Below are 13,280 nucleotides of genomic sequence, written 5' to 3'. Positions count from 1 at the left end.
TAGAGTGAGTGGGAGGAAGGAGTTTCATGTGAGCAACAGAGGAAGGTACTGATTCCCAGCGTCTTTTGTTAGAATCAGTCACTTTGTGGGTTACAGATACATTAGATTCTTCTCCATCCACCAACATTTCCTTGTCTTGGTTCAAATGCTAAAGGAGCTTCTGGATTCCTTCATTTTCCCTTTTACTGCCAGTGAATGGAGCAGTCCTGAGAATCACTGTAGCCTTGTATCTAAGTCCCTATCTGTAATCCCATGGCAGTGCCAGTGGAGAAAAGAGGCCTGAGTCTTCATTCTCCATCTAGTTTAGGAGCACCATGCAAAAACCAAGAGTGATAAAGGAAGATAAAGGAAGGTTGATGTAACTTTTGTTAAGCATAGACTCCCATACTCTGTTGAAAGCAATGACCCCTAAAAAAGTACTGTCTACAGAATTTGAGAATAGGAGACTTAAAATCTTCCACACAGATGATTCCCAGAATTTTGGATTTTGTGGGCCAGTAAAATTTGTTTTATTTAATTAAGAGCAATTTTTAACATTGTCAAGTAAAGCAATAACAAATAAATTACCACCCACCACTAACAAAATTGCATAAAATGTAAAAAGTAGGAAGAACATAATCAAAATGACTAAAGGAAATTAAATATAATACAATTTGCTTTATGAAAAACTTACTTTTTCCTAATTTTCCTCATTTTGTAGCTTACTTTTTGAACAAATACTCATGTAACTGGGAGAAGGTTTGCATATACAATTTCTGATATGCCAGCAGAAACTGACTTGATATGGAGAACAACAGTGACACTCAATGAATACTCATTAGGTGTTAGTAAGATGAAGGTGATAAAAGTTACAATGGTCTACTTTATTTTCTTTGTAATGGTTTATTTTAACCAATTTTACAGGCATTAATTCATTTCATCTTCACCACACCCCTAGAGGTGAATATTGTTATTACTCCCATTTTATAGAGAAAAATCTGACTTGCCCAAGGTCTCACAGCAGGGTTGGTAGAGCCAGAATGCAAATCCAGGCCCCTTTGGACAAGGCCTAGGGTCCTCATGTGGGTTACCTGACTGAAATGGAAACAGCCTGTGTGGGGGAAACCAACCAATCAGTTTTAAACCTTGGTGGGAATTAGAAAGAGGGGTGTGTGTGTGTTTGTTTGTGGTGAATGCAGGATGTAGGCATGTATGCATGCCCTTCTTTGGGTTATTAAAAAAATCTTACATCTCATAGCAATGTAAATCTTATTTGATTCTTCAAGAACCCTTATGAAAAAGATGGAGTATGTTTTATTACACCCATTTTAATATGGGGAACTCCATAGAAAAATAGGTTATTACCATTAATAATAATTATAATAGCCAATATTTATTAGCATTTTTACATGCATCAATTTATTTGTCCTCACAATAACCTTAGTAGTTTCATAAGATTATTATACTGCAAAACAGATTACTTCTGTTTTATAGATTAACTGGGACTCAAAGAATATAAAGTGAGTTGCCCAAGATCACGGAGTTAGCGAATAGAACTAGTATTCTACTCAGAGATAAATATGAGCTCCTTGCAGCCTGAATCAATCAGAGCTTTCTGAAAGAAAAACAAAACAAAATGTAAAATATAAAATTAGATGCAGGGGAGGGGGGTAATGGGGAAAAGAAGGGGAAGGGTCATCAAGGAACATATATAAGGGACCCAGGGACAAAGCCAAAGGGTGGTAGGATTGAGGGTGGGGAGGTGGGGATGGGTGGGGTGGGGGAAAGTGGTGGCAGGAAAATGGAGTCAACTGTACTTGAACCACAATAAATATACATAAATTAATTAAAAAATAAAATAAAATTAGATGGAAATGCGAAGACCTACTTAGAATGAGAACTATACATTTTTAAAAGTTTATACATACCAAACAATACAAAATGTAGAAAAATATCTTTGTTAATTAGCTATCTGACACATCTTTACCATCCCCTTCTTCCTTTTGGGGGGGATGGAGGAAGGTATTATTCTTTGTTTGCATGTGTGTATGTGTATGTTTTAACCAGAGAAGGTTTATTTAAGGAAGAACAACATACATATGGACTGGTTACAAGAATTTGATCTTACCCAATTGTGGAAGCTGACTAAGTATTCTGTTTCACTTCCATTTTCCAAAATCTTACACAAAATGCTCCCAGTGGCCCATTATAATCAGAAGTATGTAAGTGAATATTCTGAGAAATGTATTTGAGCCTAGTCAAGATGACACATAATAAAGCAACATCTTATTTTCTGCTGATGTTGGTTAGATGGTCAATGAATGTCAAAGTGTCTAGTTGATAGTGTTAAGTCCTTTATGTTGACACTGATTATCTGTCTACATGTTGTATTAATTTTTGAGAGGGGGTAGTGAGTTCTCTAACTATATTTGTATTTTTTATACTTCCCCAATTGTACAATTCAAAATACTTCCAATAAAAAATGCAAAATAGCCACTTAATCAATGTTTGTAAATTTACTGTTTATTTACTCTGATAGCCTCTTCATATAATATTGAGGTAGAAGAGCTCTTAGTCTTAAATAATTGCATTTTTATTCATACATATAAAAATAAGTAAAATTGCATACATTTATATTTACAAAAGATATGAGTAGAGTTCCAGCCAAGATGGAGGCATAGGTAGAAATGCTTTGCTTCCTCACATAACCAAAAGAAGGATAACAACCAATCTAAAATCAATAAACAACCAGAAGTGCCAGAAAATCAAACTGCATGGAACTCTGACAACCAAGGAGTTAAAGAAACATTTACCCAGACCTGTAGGAGGGGTAGAGATGGGCAGCCAAGTGAAGGACATGGGGCAAGGCAGCGGACTGTGCAGGTGAGGTGGGGCTGGCTAAAAGGACTCATCGCATGGAGGTGGACTGAGGGGACAAGGCAGGGCTGCTGACCAGAAAACTAAAGACTCAAAGCTAGCTGTAAACTACTGAGGTTGCCATGGCGGGAGAAACTCCCAGTCTCACATGAGCAAGTTCTTTGGAAAGTGGGGCTAGAGCAGAGCAAGTGAGCCACATTGTCCCCTCTTTGACCCCTCCCCCAGAGACAGCACCATAACACAGCAAAGAGGGATGCCTCACCTGGGTGACTATCTAAGGCCCTGCCCCCTTAAAACATAACAGGTGCACTGAGACAAAAAAAATATGGCCCAAATGAAAGAACAGATCAAAACTCCAGAAAAAGAGCTAAACAATGAGGAGATAGCCAACTTATCTAATGCCGAGTTTAAAATACTGGTAATCAGGATGCTCACAGAAATGATTGAGCTTGTTCACAAAATGAAGGAACAAATAAAGGCTGAAATGTTAAATAAAGCAAAAGCAAAATATACACAGAACCAACAGTGAAAGGAAAGAAACTGGGACTGAAATCAACAATTTGGAACACGAGGAAGAAATAAACATCCAACCAGAACAGAATGAAGAAACAAGAATTCAAAAAATGAGGAGAGGCTTAAGAAACTCTGGGACACCTTTAAACACTATAACATTAAAATCACAGGGGAGCCAGAAAGAGAAGAGGAAGAGCAAGAGAGTGAAAACTCATTTGAACAAATAATGAAGGAAAACTTTCCCATTCTGGCAAAAGAAACAGACTTCCAGGAAATCCAGGAAGTGCAGAGAGTCTCAAAGAATTTGGACCCAAAGAGGAACACACAAAGGCACATCATCATTAAGTTACCCAAGATTAAAGATAAAGAGAGAATCTTAAAAGCAGCAAGAGGAAAGGAGACAGTTACCTACAAAGGAGTTCCCATAAGGCTATCAGCTGATTTCTCAAAAGAAACCTTACAGGCAAGAAGGGGCTGGAAAGAAGTATTTGAAGTCATGAAAAGCAAGGACTTACATCCAAGATTACTCTATCCAGCAAAGCTATCATTTAGAATAGAAGGGCATTCCCACCAACAGTGCACTAGGGTTCCCTTTTCTCCACATTTGTTGATTTGTTTAAGATGGCCATTCTTGCTGGTGTGAAGTGGTATCTCATTGTGGTTTTAATTTGCATCTCTCTATGGCTAGTGATGCTGAGCATCTTTTCATATGTTTCTGGGCCCTCTGGATGTCCTCCTTGGAAAAGTGTCTGTTGAAGTCTTTTGCCCATTTTTTACCTGGGTTGTTCGTCTTCCTGGAGTGGAGTCGTGTGAGTTCTTTACATATTTTGGAGATCAGGCCCTTGTCTGAGGTATCATTGGCAAATATGTTTTCCTATATCATTGGTTTTCTTTTCATTTTAATGCTGTTTTCTTTAGCCATGCAGAAGCTTTATATTTTGATGAGGTTCCATTCGTTTGTTTATTCTTTCCTTTATGTCCCTTGCTTTAGGGGACATATCAGTGAAAATATTGCTGCATGGAATGGATGGAACTGGATAGCATTATGTTAAGTGAAATAAGCCAGGCAGTGAGGGACAAACACCTTATGATCTCACCTTTAGCTGGAACCTGACCAACAAAACAAACAAGCAAGCAAAATACAACCAGAGGCATTGAAATTAAGAACAATTTGACAGTAACCAGACGGGAGGTGGGAGGGGATAATGGGGGAAAGGGGGAAGGGGGGAATGGTTATCAGGAACAATTATAAAGGACACATTGACAAAACCTGGGATGGGAGTGGAAGCAGGGGAGGGAGGTGGGGATGGCTGGGGTGGGGGCGAGTGGTGGGGGGTAAATGCGGACAACTGTAGTTGAACAATAATAAAATACTTTATAAAAAATAAATGAACAGAAGGGCAGATGAAGTGCTTCCCAGATAAGGTCAAGTTGAAGGAGTTCATCATCACCAAACCCTTATTATATGACATGTTAAAGGGACTTATCTAAGAAATAGAAGAAAATAAAAAAAAAACATGAACAATAAAATGACAACAAACTCACAACTATAACAACTGAACCTAAAACAATGAAAATGAAAACTAAGCCAACAACTAGAACAGTAACAGAATAGAGAAATGGACATCACATGGAGGGTTTTCAATGGGGAGAGGAAGGGGAAGAATGGGGGGAAGGTACAGGGAATAAGAAGCATAATTGGTAGGCACAAAATAGACAAGGGGAGGTTAAGAATGGCATAAGAAACAGAGAAGTCAAAGAACTTATATGTACAACACATGGACATGAACTAAGTGGGGGAGGGGTGGATGCTGGAGGGTTGGGGGGGCAGGGTGAGAAGGGACAAAGGGGAAAAATTGGAAAAACTGTAATAGCATAATCAATAAAATATAATTTAAAAAAGATATGTATGTTTTATATATAAAATATAACCAGAGACATTTGTAACATATATTATACACACAATGTTTTAAATTATAATATATGACCATGTGAGTACATTGTGAGGGCCCCTCCCAGGGCCTTGCAAGTGGCCCATGCAAATGAAGCACCCTGGCTTCAGTTTTTCCTCTGATTCTTGCCCAGGTTTGTCTATAAGACCCAAATCTTGATCACTATACTGTCTCTTTGGTGAGAGAATCAGGACCAGAATTCAAGAATGACTCAAATATAAGTGCTCTCTGTTCTGTGTAAAGAGTAATGATATATCCCAGACTTCCACTGTGATCCAACTAAGGCATCAACATATCTCAGTAAGTTCACTTATATTTGTCTCAATGTATCCTGTGTTTTGTTTGAAAAAAATGTGAACATTCAACCAAAACTCCCAATCTCAATGTTAATGGAGAAGCAGATGAACATGTGAATGAAAGCCAAGGTTGTGATTTTTGTTTTAAGTAGAAATTTGGACTACATTTCTTTCCTACAGAGTTGTTCCACTTACCTTTACTTTCCCTAGCAGAAAGAATTCTGCCTGAATGAAAATCGTCCATCTAATATTCATTTATTCCTAAATTCTGTACAGATTGGATTCATTCAACAGGTATCTATCATAATCTTGATATAATAGTGAATAAATAAAACATGGTACACGTAAACTCCTGTACTTCTTATACTCTTCCATTGGGTGAGAACAGAGAGACCAAGCCCTGTGGGTATAGCCGCTGGTTAAAGATTCAGGACTCCTTCCATCAGAGCTGGTGGTAAAGAGAGAACATAATAATTATAACAGCAATAGTATCTTACTTTACTGAACAGTTGCCATATATTTTGTTCTCTGTAAAGCATTTTATACGAAGTATATCACTGAATCCTTCCAATAACCCTGAAGGTAGGTCCTCGACCACAGTGATATCATGGAGGCAATGCCCTTCTAGCACATGGCAATCATTCTTGAGTCAGTGAAATTCACCTAGAAAATGGGAGAGGTTAAGGCATAAAGATGAACCAAAGTGCCTGTGAACAACTGCAACACACCCAGAATCTGCTCACAAACATTGCTGTTCCTCTGTAGGCTTGATCCTCTCCACCCTGCGGTAGGGAGAGAGGAGAAGGCACTTTAATAATCAATGTCATTAAATGCCAAGGACAATCAAACAAAACTTCCCCTGAAAATTTTACCACCATTGCCTGCAATTCTTAATCAAGAAAAACATCCCTATTTTCCTTCCCTAATAAATCCCAGCTTCCATCCACCCACATTAATCACTGCAAAATGGCCTGAGAACTTATTTAATGTCACTGCTTAATCACTTTATTAAATGCCACTGCTCCTAAATGTGAATATTTGTTTTTATCTCATCTCTGCCATCTTCCATAAAGCCCTAATTTAAATCCCCACTCTTTTTCAAAAGAATATGAGTTTTCCACTGTGTACCCCATTTGCCACTCCTTGCCATAAATATCAAGTGGTACATTCTGAGAGCCACTAGAAAAACCATTCCTTCTAACATGTGTCCCTTTTGGTATTATTGTCTGAAATCCTATCATTACACGTTATTGCTATAAACTAAGTATGGCCCTCTCCAAATCCCTCCCTTACAGGTGTAACAATATTTTAACCTTAATTTTTATTTTTAGTTGTTATTTGTCCTGAGAAGAGAAAGGGACATGAAGCTTCAGGAATAAGAGGTTATTCCTGATTGAAAAAGAGCTGAGAAACAGAAAAAGGGAGTTTTTCTTACCAACAGAAATTTTTACCAAAACAGAGTTTTTGCTCCATTGACTAACACCATGATGTGGTCATGTGACCAGAGTAAGATGTCGTGTCCAAGCTCAAGAGAGGAAGGCATAAGTGTGAGAGGATGATGAGATTCATAATTGGATCAAGATAAGTCTGCTCTGGAGGAAGATAGGGTTTTTTGTTTGTTTGTTTGTTTTAAATTCTTAGACAAAGAAAACTGAGTGTTCTCTATATGTCATGAAGACAAATTCTCTAGAACAAATATTTTTGTTCCAGGGATGAAAAGTTGATTTCTCTGTGCCTGCCATTGCCAACTGATTGGTAATGGCTTGCTGAAGCACTGTTCTCAGGATTCTGAGACTTCAGCAATCGCAGCTGGAAATAGAGCTGTACTGAGTTAACAGTACCATTGTGGAGAGAGGAAAGAATGTCATGACTCCCAAGTAACTGCTAACCCTGCACTGACACATTGGGGAGTCTACTCAGTGCTGCCATGAGGACAAGAGAAATACAGGTACCAGACACTCACCTAGGCCCCTCACCTTTTATTTCATTCAACCCTTGAATCTCCTTTCTCACAGAAGTTTGGGACATATGTTATTGGTTGCACATATTTAAAAAGGATCTTAGAGATCCTCTGCATCTAACTCCTCACTTTATAATAAAGACTAAAATAAGAGAAGTGGTTTTCTTATTACTTTGAAATCCAAATTTTTAAGTGGACATTTCTGCAAACAGGGTTATTTTATTGTATAGAACAGATTTCTGAAAGGGTCACCACAAAATATTTCGAAATATTTTTGTTGACATCCATTATATAAATAAAGATGGTTTTCTTTATGGACTAAAATTATTGGCTACTGAGAGAATTATACTTATACTTAAGGATTTAAACATATGGGAAGAATCACATTTTAAAAACTCAAAACTAAGTATGATACTCATAACATAGTAGAAATCTTCTGCTGTGGAATGTAACTAAAGATTAGTTTTTAACACTAACAATGTTATTTATTTTCCCCATTTGGTCCACAACCCTAATAAATAAAGCAGTATGATGTTATCCCCATTTTACAGGAAGCATGCTCCACAGTGCTAGTCGGTACAGGGTTGAGCCTTGTGTGCAGGCTTGTCTTATGCAATACTTTGGGCTCTTAATGCCTTTCTTCTATTGCCTCTTTCTGTGTCCCATAGCAAAAACAGCATCTTGACCTTTGTGGATTAATAAAGAAAATTCACAAATATTACAGAGTATGAAAAACTCACTTACTGGGCCCAGGAAGAAGAAAAGAACCCATCAGCTGGGGAGCATGAAGGACATTGCTAAGAGTGGATATGAAAATTCAAGAGGGCCTGGCTGTCTCTGACACAGAGGAATCCAGGATGTAGTGGGCACTAGATGGATTCATCACTCTGTTCATCCCCAACTATGTCAACTCATTCTTGAGGGGATGGAGGGGTGGGGAGTGGAGAAGCATTCTAAATAAGGGTGTCTTATCATGAGACTATGAAGCTTAGGACTCAGGTAGGTAGTATTTTTTATTTCAACTAAGGTTGAGATTTGAGGAGATAAATCAGTTTAATAGTTGAATTGGTTTAATCTCTTTCTAGAATTAGATGATAGGTAGATGATGATGATAGATAGGTAAATACATAGATAGATAATAGATAGATAGATAGATAGATAGATAAAACTGTCAGAAAAGCTAGTATTACAGAATGACATTTGGTTTTCTACACCATAGTTTAAGATACTGAAATGTTGGTTTCCTGACAGAGAAAAGAACACACATCTAGTATACACAAGCTACCTGGGTGCTTACTGATTTATCAAACAGGCTTTACACTAACAATAGATGCAGAAAAAGAAAAAATGCCCAGAAATGAATCAGGGTAACATCTATAACAAGAGAAGAAAATAATAGTGGAAGCAAAACCTGGTGCTTTATAATAGAAATTATGGGAAGAAAAACCAAAAATAATACTGAAAAAAATATGTGTAGCCTTAGTGCATCCCACATACCACCCCTGGGATAATAAACAATGATAGGCATCATCTCTCTGCAAAACTTTTTCATCACACAAACATGTTGTTAATTTTCCCATTTTAAGAAAACCCTCTTTTGATCCCCTTATCTCCAACTTCATTTCTCTGCTCCTCTTTATTGCAAAACCCCTTGAAAGAGTCACTGAATTTCCCCTGAAATTTGCAGTTTCCCCTGAGTTTCCAATCAGTCAGTCTCGTACCTCTATCAGCTCATGGAAACATCAAGGACTTCTACTGTGCTAAATCTAATAGTCAGTTCTCAGCTAACTTGAACTGACAGTGGAGCAAATACCAACCATATGCACAGCTATACCCATACTGATTGTTAAAATATTAAAATACAGGGTGGGGGAAAAGTAGGTTTACAGTTGTAAGTATGAGAAACAGAGTTTATTCTTGTATCATAATTTATTAATTATTGTATTATTTTCCACACAACAGTAAACCTACTTTTGTGATGGTTTTTCCATACCATATATAAATAGCCATATTTTTGTGTCCCCTGATTGCCCCACCAACCACTGCTTCTTCCTGAAACTCACTCCTTACCTCTCAAAATCCAGAAATTAAAGAGTGAATCCTAGGCCCTACAGAGGGATCCCACTCCAGCAAGAACTAAGGCCAAATTCTATTCTCATTGATCATTGATAGTGCATATGATACTTATACCCCATATGGTTCATTACTTTCTGGTATTGCCAGCCCCCATGTCCCCCTATGCCCTGCCTATACTCCACACACAGCCCTGAGGATCTCCAAGTGGCAATATTTGGGAGGCTTCTTGCTGTCTACCAGTCTCTAGGAACACCAACCAGCCCCCCATGGCTCCCATGAGCCACCTTATATCTTGACTCTAGTAGGCCCAGACATTTGTAGAAAATGTCCCTGGAAGCACTGATATTCAACTGAGCAAATACCTAAGCTCCATCTGGCCTGCAGTGCTCTCACCTCATGCTGCTGATACTCATCCTAGTGTAGCCTTCTCATGGCAACAAAAGACTGACTATAGCCTCTGTGGGACTTTGCCTCAAAAAGCATCTGGTAGAGGCAGGAGATCCACTGGGCAGGAGGGAATGGATAGGCTCCTTGGAGATTCAGAGGTCAAGGAGACCAAGCGTGGGTCACTGTCGAACTTCACCTCCATTTAACTGGTCAGGCTCACTAAAATCTACCACAAATCTCACCCCTCACAAGAATTAGCTGCAATAATTTTTATTAATAAAAATTAGAGTGATTATTGTCAAATTTGCTCTGTATCTGGCAAATATAAATTTCTTTAAGTACCTAATGATTATTACCATATGCATTTCCACTGATAACTGAAGCACCGAGAGGTTATTTAAAACTTAAATGGCAGAACTAAGATTCAGACTCAATCAGTCTGGCACAGTGCTGATGGCTCTTAACTGCTACAGCACTTTGCCTCCTGTTTGACCTGAGGAGTTGTATTCCACCCAATTAAGTATGACATTTCAAAATGATTTTCTTTTTAATTTTTTATAGAATTTTATTTTAAGTATATTTTATTAATTTTGCTATTACAGTTGTCCCAATATTTTTCTTCCTTTTCTCCCCCTCCTCCCTGCAACCTCCCACCCCAGCAACCCCATGCCCTCCTGCCCCCAGCCCTTAGTTCATGTCCATGGGTTGTACATATAAGTTCTTTAGCTTCTCCATTTCCTATGCTATTCATAACCTCCCCCTGTCTATTTTGTACCTGCCATTTATATTTCTTATTCCCTATACCTTTTCCCCCCATTCTACCCCTCCTCCACTCCACTTATAAACCTCCATGTGATTTCCATTTCTGTGATTCTGATCCTGTTCTAGTTGTTTGCTTAGTTTTTGTTCTTTCGGTTCAGTTGTTGATAATTGTTAGTTTGTTGTCATTTTACTGTTCATAGTTTTTGATTTTCTTCTATTTCTTAGATAAGTCCCTCTAACATTTCATAAAATAAAGGGCTTGGTGATGATGAATTCCTTTAACTTTACCTCATTTGGAATAACTTTGCTGGATAGAATAATATTGGATGTAGGTCCTTGCTTTTCATGACTTTCAGTACTTCTTTCTATCCCATTCTTGCCTGTACGGTTTCTTTGAGAAATCAGCTGATAGCCTATGGGAACTCCTTTATAGGTCACTATCTCCTTTTCTCTTGCTGCTTTTAAGATTCTCTCCTCCTCTTTAATCTTGGGTAACTGAATTATGATGTGTCTTGGTGTGTTCCTCCTTGGGTCCAATTTCTTCAAGGCTGTCTGGGCTTCCTGGACTTCCTGGAAGTCTATTTCCTTTGCCGGATTGGAAAAGTTTTCCTTCATTATTTTTTCAAATAAGTTTTCATTTTCTTGCTCTTCCTTTTCTCCTTCCATTATCTCCATGATTTGGATGTTGGAATGTTTAAAGTTGTCCCAGAGTTTCCTAAGCCTCTCCTCATTTTTTGAATTCTTATTTCTTCATTCTGTTCTGGTTGGATGTTTATTTCTTCCTCGTGTTCCAAATCATTGATTTAAGTCCTGGTTTTCTTCCCTTCACTGTTGGTTTCTTGTATATTTTGCTTTATTTCACTTTGGGTAGCCTTTATTTGTTCCTACATTTTGTGAGTGAGCTCAGTCCATTCTGTGAGCATCCTGATTACCAGTGTTTTGAACTCTGCATCAGATAGGTTGTCTATCTTCTCATTGCTTAGTTCTTTTTCTGGAGTTTTGATCTGTTCTTTCGTTTAGGCCATATTTCTTTGTCTTGGTGCATCTATTATGTGGTAAGAGGTGGAGCCTTAGGTATTGGAGAGGGCAGGGCAACCCTCTTTGCTGTGTTGTGGCACTGTTTGTGGGGAAGTGGTCAGAGAGGAGACAATGCCACTTTGCTCTCATCCCACTTTCTATCACTTCCCTTGCTTCTCAAAGTGGATTGTGCCCTTTTAGGTTCTGATTCACAGATGGATGGGTTTGTGTACATTTTAAGATCCTGTGGGCCTGTCCAATGGACTGTCATGTGAGACTTGAAGTTTCCCCTAGAGCTGCAACCCCTACAGATTTTTTAAAGCCAGGGATTTTGAGTCTTAGGTTCCCGCACTGACACCCTGGATGTAATGGTCTGTCTCAGTCCCCTGTTGTTCCTCCCTGCTTATCTGCTCATGAATGTGGGATTCCCTGAGCAGTCCAGCACCTTACTGTGCATCCTCTCCACCCCTTCTAACAGTCTGGATGAATGTTTCTTCTTTAACTCCTTGGTTGTTGCACTTCCATGCAAATGATTTTCTGGCAGTTCTGGTTGTTCTTTGTTTTTATATTGTTTTTTATCCCTTGTTTGGTTGTGCGAGGAAGCAAAACATTTCTGCCTATGCCTCCATCCTGGCCAGAACTAGAAACTCAAAATGATTTTCTTGATTTAGTTGATAACAAAGATTTTTAGTACACAAAATTTCAGTAATATAAGATCTAGTGCATTTAAGATGGTAGAACATTTTTAATGTAATTCCTTTTCTTTTTTTAATTATATTTTATTAATTATGCTATAACAGTTTTCTCAATTTTTCCCCTTTATCCCCCCTCCACCCTGCATCCCCAACCCTCCAGCAACCTCCCCTTAGTTCAAGTCCAAAGCTTGTACATATAAGTTCTTTGAGTTCTATGTTGCCTATATAATTTTTGACCTCTCCCCATCTATTTAATGCCTACCAATTTGACTTCCTCTTCCCTGTACATTTCCCCCCAATTCTTTCCCTCTCCCACCCCATGGAAAACCCTCCATGTGATGTCCATTTCTGTGGTTCTGATCCTATTCTAGTTGTTTGTATAGTTTTTGTTTTTTAGGTTCAGTTGTTGATAATTGTTAGTTTGTTGTTATTTTACTGTTCATAGTTTTTTATCTTCTTCTATTTCTTAGATAAGTCCCTTTAACATTTCATATAATAAGGGCTTGGTGATGATGAACTACTTTAACTTGACCTTATCTGGGAAGCACTGTATCTGCCCTTCCATTCCAAATGATAGCTTTGCTGGATACAGTAATCTTGGATGGAGGTCCTTGCCTTTCATGACTTCAAATACTTCTTTCCATCCCATTCTTGCCTGTACAGTTTCTTTTGAGAAATCAGCTGATAGTCTTATGGGCACTCCTTTGTAGGTAACTCTTTCCTTTCCTCTTACTGCTTAAAATTCTCTCTTTGTCTTTAATCTTGG

The sequence above is a fragment of the Desmodus rotundus genome, chromosome 5 (genome assembly GCF_022682495.2).
Source record: "Desmodus rotundus isolate HL8 chromosome 5, HLdesRot8A.1, whole genome shotgun sequence".
NCBI lineage: Eukaryota > Metazoa > Chordata > Mammalia > Chiroptera > Phyllostomidae > Desmodus > Desmodus rotundus.
The sequence above is the reverse complement of the archived record's forward strand: the minus strand, read 5'-3'. Positions refer to the sequence as shown.